The sequence below is a fragment of the Semicossyphus pulcher genome, unplaced genomic scaffold (assembly GCF_022749685.1).
Source record: "Semicossyphus pulcher isolate SPU_LCO1_2020_fin unplaced genomic scaffold, fSemPul1.0.p SCAF_23, whole genome shotgun sequence".
In the NCBI taxonomy this organism is placed as follows: domain Eukaryota; kingdom Metazoa; phylum Chordata; class Actinopteri; order Labriformes; family Labridae; genus Semicossyphus; species Semicossyphus pulcher.
Genome location: NW_027211697.1, coordinates 17,069,534 through 17,081,688, shown reverse-complemented (window position 1 = coordinate 17,081,688; position 12,155 = coordinate 17,069,534).

Below are 12,155 nucleotides of genomic sequence, written 5' to 3'. Positions count from 1 at the left end.
TGTCAGCACGTTACAAACAGGAGAACACTGTCAGCACGCTACAAACTGGAGAACACTGTCAGCGTGCACGTTACAAACAGGAGAACACTGTCAGCCCGTTACAAACAGGAGAACACTGTCAGCATGTTACAAACAGGAGAACAATGTCAGCACGCTACAAACAGAAGAACAATGTCAGCGTGCACGTTACAAACAGAAGAACAATGTCAGCACGCTACAAACAGGAGAACACTGTCAGCATGTTACAAACAGGAGAACACTGTCAGCATGTTACAAACAGGAGAACAATGTCAGCACGCTACAAACAGAAGAACACTGTCAGCCCGTTACAAACAGGAGAACACTGTCAGCATGTTACAAACAGGAGAACAATGTCAGCACGCTACAAACAGAAGAACAATGTCAGCGTGCACGTTACAAACAGAAGAACAATGTCAGCACGCTACAAACAGGAGAACACTGTCAGCATGTTACAAACAGGAGAACACTGTCAGCACGTTACAAACAGGAGAACACTGTCAGCATGTTACAAACAGGAGAATGTTCCGTTACCTCGGGTTGTGTAGAGAGTACTTGGAGCACTGATTTGTGATCTCAATGGTGCACTGGCGATGTGTTGGTACGAGTTTGGCTACTTCAGTTCCGACTTTTATTGCTTTGTCGACATCCACGGCGGAGGTGAAAAAACTTTTTAGACTGACCAGGCAGAGAAAAGCTCTGACTGTATAAATCAGATTTCTGAGATTCAAGTTGAAATTCTCCATTTCAGATTTTTTCCTCTTTTTTTTCTACAAAAAAGTCAGAATTTTGTGATTGACTGACTTTATTTTCAGAATTCTGACATTTATTCTTTCGTCTCCAAAAAAGTAAGTGCTGTGAGATTCTGACTCGACTGTTAAGAACAAAAACAATGAATGAATTGTGAACGTGGTCCTTATCCTCGGCTGTTCATCTGAACTTGTTCTGCCAGAGAAACCTGAAAACAGAAACTGAACAAAAGAAATGACGTTTCAAATGAACATCCTAAAAAACAATGTGTCAGGACGCGTAGAGGGAAGACGACACGATATAAGATCAGACGTAAATATTACCACACTCCAACAAACTGATCAACACTGATGAAGGACAATCAAGTCAAAAATTCAAACGTGAGTAATAAAAGAAGAACAATCGTTCTCACCTGAATAAGTCTTCTGACGGGCGGCTGTGAGTTGTGGCTGTCAGCTTTCAATGATGTCTCTTTATAAAGGTGATAAAAGAGCTGCAGGCTGCACGTGATGCTGCAGGACCCTCCCTCTGATAAACTGAAGCTCAGTCAGCCACCACAACTACTTTCTTTTTGTCAACTGAGGACGGCTTGTTTGACATGATGTGAGAGTAACAACACTCTGCAGCCCCACGCTCAGAGGAAATGATACTAACAGACGTGACCTGAGGCCAGACGGGACATGAAAGTGTGAATTATGAAACGTTCACTGTAAAACAGCAGCTTTTTGTCTTCTTTCGTTACTTGTTGCTACGTTACAGCCCGGTGATCCAGTGAAGACCTCAATGATAGATGTATATTTAATATCAAGCTAGGTGCTGAGATCTGCTCCGACGTGGCTCACGCTGACCAGGTTTACTCTCTGTTGTACTTTATGTGTTTCTCACAGCATCACTTCACTCACTGACAACAGAGCTGTATGAAGATGACTTACTGGTATCCCGGTACAGTTCATGTAAACAAAATCATTCTGAAACAAATACCATTTCCTAATTTCTATTACACCACAAGATATAAGGGGAAGAGCAGTGTGTGTGTGTGTGTGTGTGTGTGTGTGTGTGAACCTGAGAAAGTGTGAACTTCCACACGGAACCAGGAACCTTAAAAAAGACTCATTTATACTCACGTGAACAAGTTTAGGTTTTCATTAGAAACGATGAGTCATTACTGGAACTTCTTGCCTCGCTCTCACACATTTTAGATGCTGAATACATTTAAAGGCTCATGTGGTTCCTGAGCTGGTTTCCTCTGGTTCAGGTGGTTGAAACACCTCCATGTTAATATAAAAGAAGGAATAACAGCAGCTTGGTGTGCGACACAACGGTATCGGTTCAATGACCCTAACCCTAACCCAGAGCACAGTTACTTTAACATCCTCTTTCTTGTCAGGTTTACATTTGCACCGTTATCTTTCCTTTTGTTACCAGTTGGTAAAGAATAAGACAATAGTCTTACTTTGTGTCTGTTAAAGAACACATCATTATAGGAAGTTAAAGTTCTCTGTAACTGCTGTAAGAAAGTGTGTGTGTTTGCAAAGCGGCACTCAGCTGCACAGGAAGTCACACAAAACCACACGAGCCGACACGAGAGCAGAGTTGTGCCCTCTGTGTGACCTCTGCAGCAGAAGCACTCCACGTTAGATGCAGTTGTCACCTTTGATTGGCCCCGGCACCAGCAGTCGTGTTCGTGCATGTGCGTGAGAACAGACTGTTCAATTGCTTTGCATGGAGAAAAGGGTCCATTCACGCGCATACTGTTTGTAGCTAACTGCAGCTTCCTGTTAAGTTTAACCTTTAACCTTTTGTTTTGTTCTGCTTGCTTTCAACAGACTGCCGGGACTCAGGGTAGCTGGAGAGTTCAGTGGTTTATTCTGCAGTACTGGGACACGTAAAACAACCACAGTTGCTCAGCATGACAGGACAGTTGGTCAGAAGTTCAGAGTATTCACAGACTGCCATATATAACAACTGTCGTGCTCGTATTGTGGCATTCTGTTGATATAAAATAGGAACAATATATATATATATATATATATATATATATATATATATCAGCTGCCATCAACAGTTCAATATAGACTCATGTTACATCATACAGTCGCACATTACTGAATATCCTCACTTTAAAGGCTCCAACTCACACATGTAAAACCGTAACCAACACTTTGCTGCCACCTTGTGTTGGCAGATCTATTCAGTGAAATAAAGTGACAGTGAAACAGTTTAACGCTGTGTAACACACACTATAAACTATGAAACAGTTCAATATAAAACAGACCTGCAATAATGGCACACAAAACAACCACAGCTCAGCATGACAGGAAAGTTGGTCAGAAGCAGGGCCGTGTCTAGCTCTGTGGGGGCCCTATGCGACGTAAGTTGTCAAACTAACCCTGTGATCGAGGAGATGCATCAATCTGAGAGGGAAGCAGGTTCATGAAAAAGTCTCTCAAAAACCCGAGCAGTTTAAACCTACAGAAAATGATTATTAAAGGTAAACAATGACCTCCTCTACGTCAATAAATGCAACACATCCAGCATTTTCCTCAAACATGTTTGTTTTAAATTCTGAATGTTCTTAAACATGAAACGTGACTCAACAATGTCAGGACTGAAAAGGGCTACTCTGATCGAAACATGATTCTAGCTCGTTTTACTCTACTGTCGATGTAAGGGAACACACCTGAGCAGGGAAAAGATGTTTACAGATGGTCCTCGTGCACAATATGAAGGTGAGGTAAAGGCCTTCATGTGTTCTGGAGGAGGAGCCTGCCCTGTTTGGAGCTGTTTGGAGTGTTTGGTCCTCTGATGGCATCAGGATATCTGACTGTAGCAGATGGAGGACGGGCTTCTCAGAGGAGACGGGACATGTTCCTGCCCTGATAGTAGAGATGCAGCATGTTGGGAAACACTGACAGTGTGATCACTTTTTGTTCTGTGATATTTATTCTGATATAAAGAATACGGGAAACTATACCGGATGAATGCAGTGTGCTTTATACGTATAAACAATGAACGATTATACTTCATGTTGTTTGGGACTTCAAAGTCTTTTTTCTTTACAAAACAGAAACCCTCCTTCTTTTACCGCACGAGGTTCGGCGACTACAAACAGACCTGTGGGCTGCAGCTGGGTTACTCGTCATGTGTCCAACGGTGTTCAGATGGATGTTTAATCAGCGTGAGCAGCCCCGTGACGGGAACTTACGCATCCTACTTCCTGTCAGCAAACGCACCAGCTCACCGCGAACGGTCCGTTCATGTGGCCACAGCGTTAAACAGCAGCGGGACGAGGTTCCAATAATAACGGGAACACATTCACTGATCAGCAGCCTCGCGTAACTGCTCGTCTGACTCGGTCATCCTCACCGACCCGACGTGCAGCTGTCTGTCCCATCACACCTGCGGGCAGTTGCTCATGGTGTGACAGGATCGTGATGATTTTAAGCTGATTCCCCCACAACACAGGCCACAGCTTCCCCGTCAGTACACTTTAGCTTTGTTTATATTCTACATTTAATTTAATCATCTCAGTGCTTCACTACACACGAGGGGCTGCTTACAAATACAGACAGGCCATTTAATTCTCCCCTTATTTATTGAGGATGAATTGCAGCTTGGGGCGCCCCCTAGTGGCTACAGGGGCCCTATGCATCCGCATAGTCTGCATAGAGCAAGAAACGGCGTAGGAGGTCATTGGTTACCTTTCATCATCTTATTCTGTAGGTTGCTCGGGGCAACCGGAGATGTTTCATTTGAATTTGAGAGAGTTTTCCATGAATCTGCTTCCCTCTCAAAGTGTACAGGATTGATACATCTCCTGGGATCAGACGGTTAATCCCCCCACCGTAGTTTGACAAAGTAGGGGCCCCTAAACAGCACTTTGCACAGGGCCCCCACAGAGGTAGACACGGCCCTGCTCGGCACTCTTTAACACCTGATATGCACAGATTATCACATTTATTTATGAACATGTGTCTGGGCGAACGGGAAACCAACTTACCCCCAGCAGAGTATTCTCAGACTGCGGTGAAACCAATGACTGTATCGATGGACGCCGCGTCTCCATCAGACAGCTCCCCACCTCCAGAAGATGGACATTAATTTCAGGACACCCGTCAGTCCAGAGGAGAGGCTGGCTATCTGTCTCAGGTAACCCACTGATTAAATAACATTAACTAGTATTGTGTAGTGTTAATAATAATAACCTACCTATATGGTGATTCTGTAGGTCAGCATAGTCTTGTAGAGGTTATAGGTTATCCACTATCATATAGTAAATAGAGCTGAAATAACAATATGGTTAACATTGAGTTAGCTTTGTTTTGGCACGTCTAGCAGCTGGGGACTCGTACAGATCAACAGACAATAGCTTTCGAGTAGGAGTCTGCACGTCTGCGTGATTGTCCCAGAAGAGGCCAAGGTCATATGGGAGGTCCTTCTAACCACCTGCATGCCTGTTCCAGACAAGGAAGCTGGGAGAAGTTTGCTGAGGAATTCTGGCAGAAGTGGAACTTCCCCAATTGCTTGGGAGCGATTGATGGCAAGCATGTGATGATTCAAGCCCCCCCCCACTCCTACGGTTCAGCCTACTACAACTATGCTTTTGGCAGGACAAGTGACAGGGGAGTACTGGCCAACTGGACATTTGGATCCATCCAAAAGGCTTCTTCAGTTCCTGTGTCGTTAATGTTAACCTGTGTTTAAGGGGGCTGTGCTGTGTTTGACATGATGTGAGAGTAACAACACTGCAGCCCCACGCTCAGAGGAGATGATACTAACAGACGTGACCTGAGGCCAGACGAGACATGAAATCCTATTGGCTCTCACACGTTCTGCTCTGAACTGTAACAAGACAAAAACCCTGAGATATTTACGGACATTTTTCATAGAAGCATCCTTTTGCTAAAACAAGCTAACGTAATGACCCTACATTACCTAAAAGCGTCGGCTCTTTTAAAAGATAGAATCACTATGGTGACCATTTGCATTGGTGTAGCTCTGACTTAACTTGTATAACCTTACAAGAGGGTAGGAATAAAGTCAGTCAAGTTGTCCTCAGGCTGTAGAGTAAACCATAAAGGGATGGAGAGGTCCTTTTAGAGGGTTTGTTTTTGTCAAGTTCTGCCTTGTACCTGGTCTGCTGAAAGGTGGTTGGGTTTTTAATATTTAAATTGGGTGTTTTTGCTCTTTCAAAAGCACAGTAACAGAGGCTCGTACATGTTTAAAGGAATTGTTTTATATAGTTTCTCTCGTGTCTTTCAAATGTGTCTCAGAATAACTCATTAATAAAACTGTTAAACTGTTTGATGGTAGAACTGATGGCCTGTTAATCATCTACAGTGCTTGTGATACAAATTGATCTTAATGTAAAACTGGTTTCACTATCTGTAATGCTTAGATAGTGAACTATCGACTGTCTAAGTTATCTTTTGGTAAGGACAAATACAACTATGATATAATTAACTACCTAATCTAATCTAGGTGCTAGGAGTAATGCTAGGAGTGCACACATTCAAATCAGATCTGTGTCCCTATCATAGACTGTATAAAAAGATGGACGACATGACAGCAGCCAATCAGTTCTGGGTGAGCAGAGCGGAGGAGGATCCGTGAGACGAGACGTGACTAAAACAATCACTACAGTCATTGAAGTTTCCATACCTGTGAACTTTAACCTCCGACCAACACAAGAAGCTGTTCTGCTGTTAAACACGCTGCATTTCAGCTTTCAGCATTCCCACACATTTTCTGCAGTAAATGTAATTTTTCTAGTATTTGATATGTTTCTCATTGATCTCTCCGGACGCCCAGCAAATTCACAGAGACTTTGAGTCTAGAATTAAAAAAAGTTTTGAGCGTATTAAATAATTTTCATAAATATATTGACTGAACTTATTTATTCCCTCTGAGATAAAAAATACTGCTAAAGAAGGTACTAATCAACAACTGCTTTAGGATTTGAAGGAGGCGTGCTGTTGTCAAAATGTCTACATTGATATTATCGTAAATAAGATCAAACCCACAAAATGTTTCTCATGGAAAATTCTCATCATCAAAAATCTGATCTTTTAAAAACAAGATCAGCTTCTGTTCCCTTGTGTCATGAAGAAAAGTAGTCTGCAAATGAAGGTTTTGCAAACCATCCAAATCAGTCGAGGTCTTTACATACACAAATGATTGGATGAAGGCCGAGGCAAGGAAAGCACGATTAGTCTCACCTGAAACTAAACATGATCAACCGAGCATGATCTGGTCTGTTCAAGATGTTCGTTTAAGTAGCCAGAACAGTCAAAGTTTATGATAGTCCAATATCACAAAGCATGCCTCAAAGGGCTGTACATAGCATGTATGTAGTTTTTAGACTTAGACTTAGACTTAGACTCAACTTTATTGATCCCTTTGGGATGACTCCCTCTGGGAAATTCAGTCTCCAGCAGCTTATACAGTACAATACAATAGGAAAGAATCAGCACACAGAGGGTAAAAAATAAAGATCAAAATATATATATCTATCGATATATATATGTATATAAAAAGTACAAAATTAGATAACAAAATATATAAAATATACACTCTTAGAAAATATACAAGTAAACAGTGGGTAATTGACCTGGTATTTAGTTTGATTAAACTAAATTAGGTTATTGCACTGTGGTGAGAGATTATTGCACATTGACAGATTTTTATTGCACATATGACCCTTTGAGAAATAAATAAATATTACTGTTGAATAAAAGAAGATAACTACTATTAACTTTGTGAGGTGAATTAGTGGCTACCGCTGTTGAGAGAGTCTGTACAAGTGCCTCCACAGTTTCAGGTTGCTGTCCCATGAAAAATGATGAATGCATTTTAACTACCCTCATCGCACGGGACAGCCTGTGGTTGAAAATCCTCCTTTCTTTTGGGAGGAGTTTGCCTGGGTAAGGACGCATCATGTACATCTTGAGTGGGAACGCCACGTCTCCCACGAAGGAGTATGGCACCACACCATGGCGCTCTGCCCCTGGGAGAAGATCCACTAATGTCTCATTTGTTCTAATGAAAACTTAAACTTGTTAACATGAGTATAAACTGTTGTGTGCTGGTCAGTCCTGCACACTCGGGATGTTCTTGAGCTGCCCCAGGGGGACCTTTTTGGGTTAGGGTTAAGGTAACTTTACCCCTTTACCCCCACCACATATCCACCTGATCACAGACACATCACAAGAGCCCATGACAGGGTGTCCCATGATGGTCTCCCTGCGCATGCATGTGGCGTGCACAAGAAACATGCACGCGCAAATGGTGACTATATATTACTACTCCTAACCTTAACCCTAACCCAAAAAGGTCCCCCTGGGGCAGCTCAAGAACAGTTTATACTCATGTTAACAAGTTTAAGTTTTCATTAGAACAAATGAGACATTAGTGGATCTTCTCCCAGGGGCAGAGCGCCGTGGTGTGGTGCCATACTCCTTCGTGGGAGACACGGCGTTCCCACTCAAGGGCTCTCTTTTATCAATTTTGCGTGAAAACGGGTGCGGATCTGAGCGCAGAATTGGTCTTACGACAGGATACACGTGTGATTTATGAAACATTCGTATCTGACTAATCCCAGCGTACGATTGATCCGCTCTTGATAAATGCGGCGGCTGAATTCGATCGTCGTCAACATGTTACGCCCTTAAATATTCCTGGTTCGGAGGCCTCGCCCACTGAGGTCAAACATGGAGAGAAGAAACACTGGCAAGAAAAGAAACTTTTCCGAGATGTTAATCGGCATCCTCACATCTGAGGTGGAGCAAAACAAAGATGTGCTTTTTGTCAGTCTGAAAACTGGAGTTAAAGGAGCTCATAAAACGCTGTGTGGAAGAGGGTAACGCAGGCAGTCAACAGCGTTGCCGTACAGGAACGGACTCCGGCTGAGGTTTGATTAAAATTCTCAATAACTTACAAATTTCTTACAAATAATTAGGCTTACACACGTTACATGGGTATATATTTTTATTGTATGTTTAAATGTTTCAGAGCCAGGCACCAGCATTATGTCGGTCAGGTCTCCTCCCCAGAGCGGTCCCACTGAGCCAGACCCACCGAGTCAGGCTGCCGAGAGCGAGCGCGTGCCCTCTGCCCCCCGTGCTGCGCTGCCTCAGTTGTCGGCACACTTGAGGCGATAAATAACACATTAAAAGAAATTAACGAAACCCTAAAAAAGCCTTAATAAAATGTTTAAATGACTAAATGTTGTCCATTGTCTGTGTTTAGTATGCCTTTAGCCAATTTCACCTAGGATACTTCATCACATTACTGATTAAATACTGCAGCGCGTTTGCAGAAGTTTAAGGTAAACTTTACATTTTAAAAGCGATTGATGAGGTCCTGTCTGCTCCGTGTAGCCCCCAGTGGAGGCTGTGCTGCCACGGTTCCCTGGGCATCGGCTCCTCTGGCTGCGCCGGCACATCTAAAGGCACTCCATTTACTAATGCAATGTTGTGCAAAACTGAACAGGCCAAAAGAATGTCGCACACTTTCTCTGGGGTGTACAGCAGCGTTCCCCCCGCTGGTCCAAGACAGAGCCACCTGCCCTTGAGCAACCCGAAGCAGCGCTCCACTGTGACCTGTGTGCGTGTGTGCGCACTGTTCAACCTGCGCTCAAAAACAATTGCACAATTTTACCATAGGCTATTTTGAGTTCATTTGCAAACACAGATTTCTGCTTGTATTTATTATTATTTCAAATTTTAATGTGCAATAATTAGTTAATCCACAGACTCAGATTTGCGTACACAAGCTCAGACCTGACGTGAGATCTGATCGTAGCTTCCGCTCACGTCCAAATTGATAAATGCCGAAGCTTGCGTGGAAATGGTCGTACGCACGGTTTTCTGCCGTACGTTCGTTTGATAAATGAGGGCCACTATGTACATGATGCGTCCTTACCCAGGCAAACTCCTCCTAAAAGAAAGGAGGATTTTCAACCACAGGCTGTCCCGTGCGATGAGGGTAGTTAAAATGCATTCATCATTTGTCATGGGACAGCAACCTGAAACTGTGGAGGCACTTGTAAAAACTACATGCATGCTATGTACAGCCCTTTGAGGCATGCTTTGTGATATTGGACTATCATAAACTTTGACTGTTCTGGCTACTTAAACGAACATCTTGAACAGACCAGATCATGCTCGGTTGATCATGTTTAGTTTCAGGTGAGACTAATCGTGCTTTCCTTGCCTCGGCCTTCATCCAATCATTTGTGTATGTAAAGACCTCGACTGATTTGGATGGTTTGCAAAACCTTCATTTGCAGACTACTTTTCTTCATGACACAAGGGAACAGAAGCTGATCTTGTTTTTAAAAGATCAGATTTTTGATGATGAGAATTTTCCATGAGAAACATTTTGTGGGTTTGATCTTATTTACGATAATATCAATGTAGACATTTTGACAACAGCACGCCTCCTTCAAATCCTAAAGCAGTTGTTGATTAGTACCTTCTTTAGCAGTATTTTTTATCTCAGAGGGAATAAATAAGTTCAGTCAATATATTTATGAAAATTATTTAATACGCTCAAAACTTTTTTTAATTCTAGACTCAAAGTCCCTGTGAATTTGCTGGGCGTCCGGAGAGATCAATGAGAAACATATCAAATACTAGAAAAATTGCATTTACTGCAGAAAATGTGTGGGAATGCTGAAAGCTGAAATGCAATTGCAAAACGCAGCTGAAAATGCAGAGATGTGAAATAAACTGCTGATAGCTGTTGAAAAGATTAAAAAGGTGAGGAAAATTAAGCTCAAAGTGAGGAAAAAGAAGCAAAAGGTATGGAAGATGAAGCAGAAGGTGAGGAAGAAGCAGCAGAAGGTGAGGAAGACATGCTAAAAGTGTGGAAGAGAAGCTGAAGGTGAGGAAGACAGAAGAAGAGAGGAGAGAGGGTGGAAAGCTGAAAGTGGGGAAAATGAAGCTGAAAGAGAGAAATAAGTAGGGAAAAGAGCGAAAGAAAGAGAGGGGGAGAAAGAAAGAGAGACAGAAAGTGATAGGGAGAGAAACAGAGAAGGACAGAAAGAGAGAGAGAGAAAGAAAGAAAGAAAGAAAGAGAGAGAGACAGACAGCTGGAGAGAGATACAAGCAGTCAAACAGCCTAGCCATCTTAAACAATAGATTGCAGTGAGCAAAAGCTGAAATGTTGCCTCTAAATAGTGGTAATTTTAAGGGGCAAAAGTAATGAGTATCAGCAAAAGAATGATACTGTGAGCATGTAGAGAGTCTGCTGAACGTGTAGATTTATCTTTTATGTCTGTGATGCTAAATATGTGGACCCCACAGCGAAATACAAAAGTGCTCCCAAGTGGTTTGTTCGAGGAAGTTGAAGTCAAGTTTAACATTACGGTAGATGGAGAGTTTTTTGGCGCTCCTGTTGCTTTGAAGCTCATTGTTCCAAAACTGTGAATCTGTTTGACGTCAAAAACTTGTCAGCGGTAGAGGAGAAGATTTCCTACATTTTGAGGGTAAAATTATGTGTGTGGAGTGAAAATTGTAGGCTGAGGAGCAATTTGTTTGGAAGAATTTTGAGTTATTTTTTAAGTGCTCTACACTTTACCGATGACATCACGCACTCTAGCCTGTGCCATCTGCACCCATTGTAAAATCTGAAAACTGCTGAAAACCTTGTGTTACTTAGAGCTGAATCATTCAAAAACTGTAAAAGATAGCAAAAAGCTGAATACAAGTGTAACAGTAGAAAGATTTGTGAACATTTCAAAGCAAAAATGAAGTCTATGAGTGAAAGTATGATGAAGTTGTAGCATTACAAATTTGAATGAGTTGAAGTGAAGTTGAAGATTTTTCCCATCTGTTTCCATTGTACAAAAAATGAAGATGATGCTGAACAGCATTCACACTAATTAAAGGCATATAAATATAATATCAGCATCAGGTGTGAATTTTATGGGAGCCCTAAGCGGACATTCATCCATACATTTTATACATTTAATTTCTGGTTGTTTCCTTGAGATCTCAACTTATTTATCTCGTTATCTCGAGGTATCAAAGCTGGTTTTCTCGTGATAACGGGATCATTTTCTGTCGATGTAGAAAACAGAACAACAGGCTGGTCACTGCGATGTTACAGAGCAGGACACGCCATGCTGCCATCGCCCACACTGTTGAGGTCAGTTCAGCCTGCTTCTATGTTTGTTTGGTGCTTCTGCAGCTCTGGGGATACGAGTTATGATCATGTGACGTTACGGTGGAGTAGCTCTGTTATCTCGAGATAACAGATAAATAAGTTGAGATCTGGAGAAAAGAACTGAAATGACAGGGAAACAGAGTAGATCAAATGTATGTATGAATGTTCACTTATTTCAACATAGAATTCACAAAAGCTTTATCTTAAGACTAATAAGA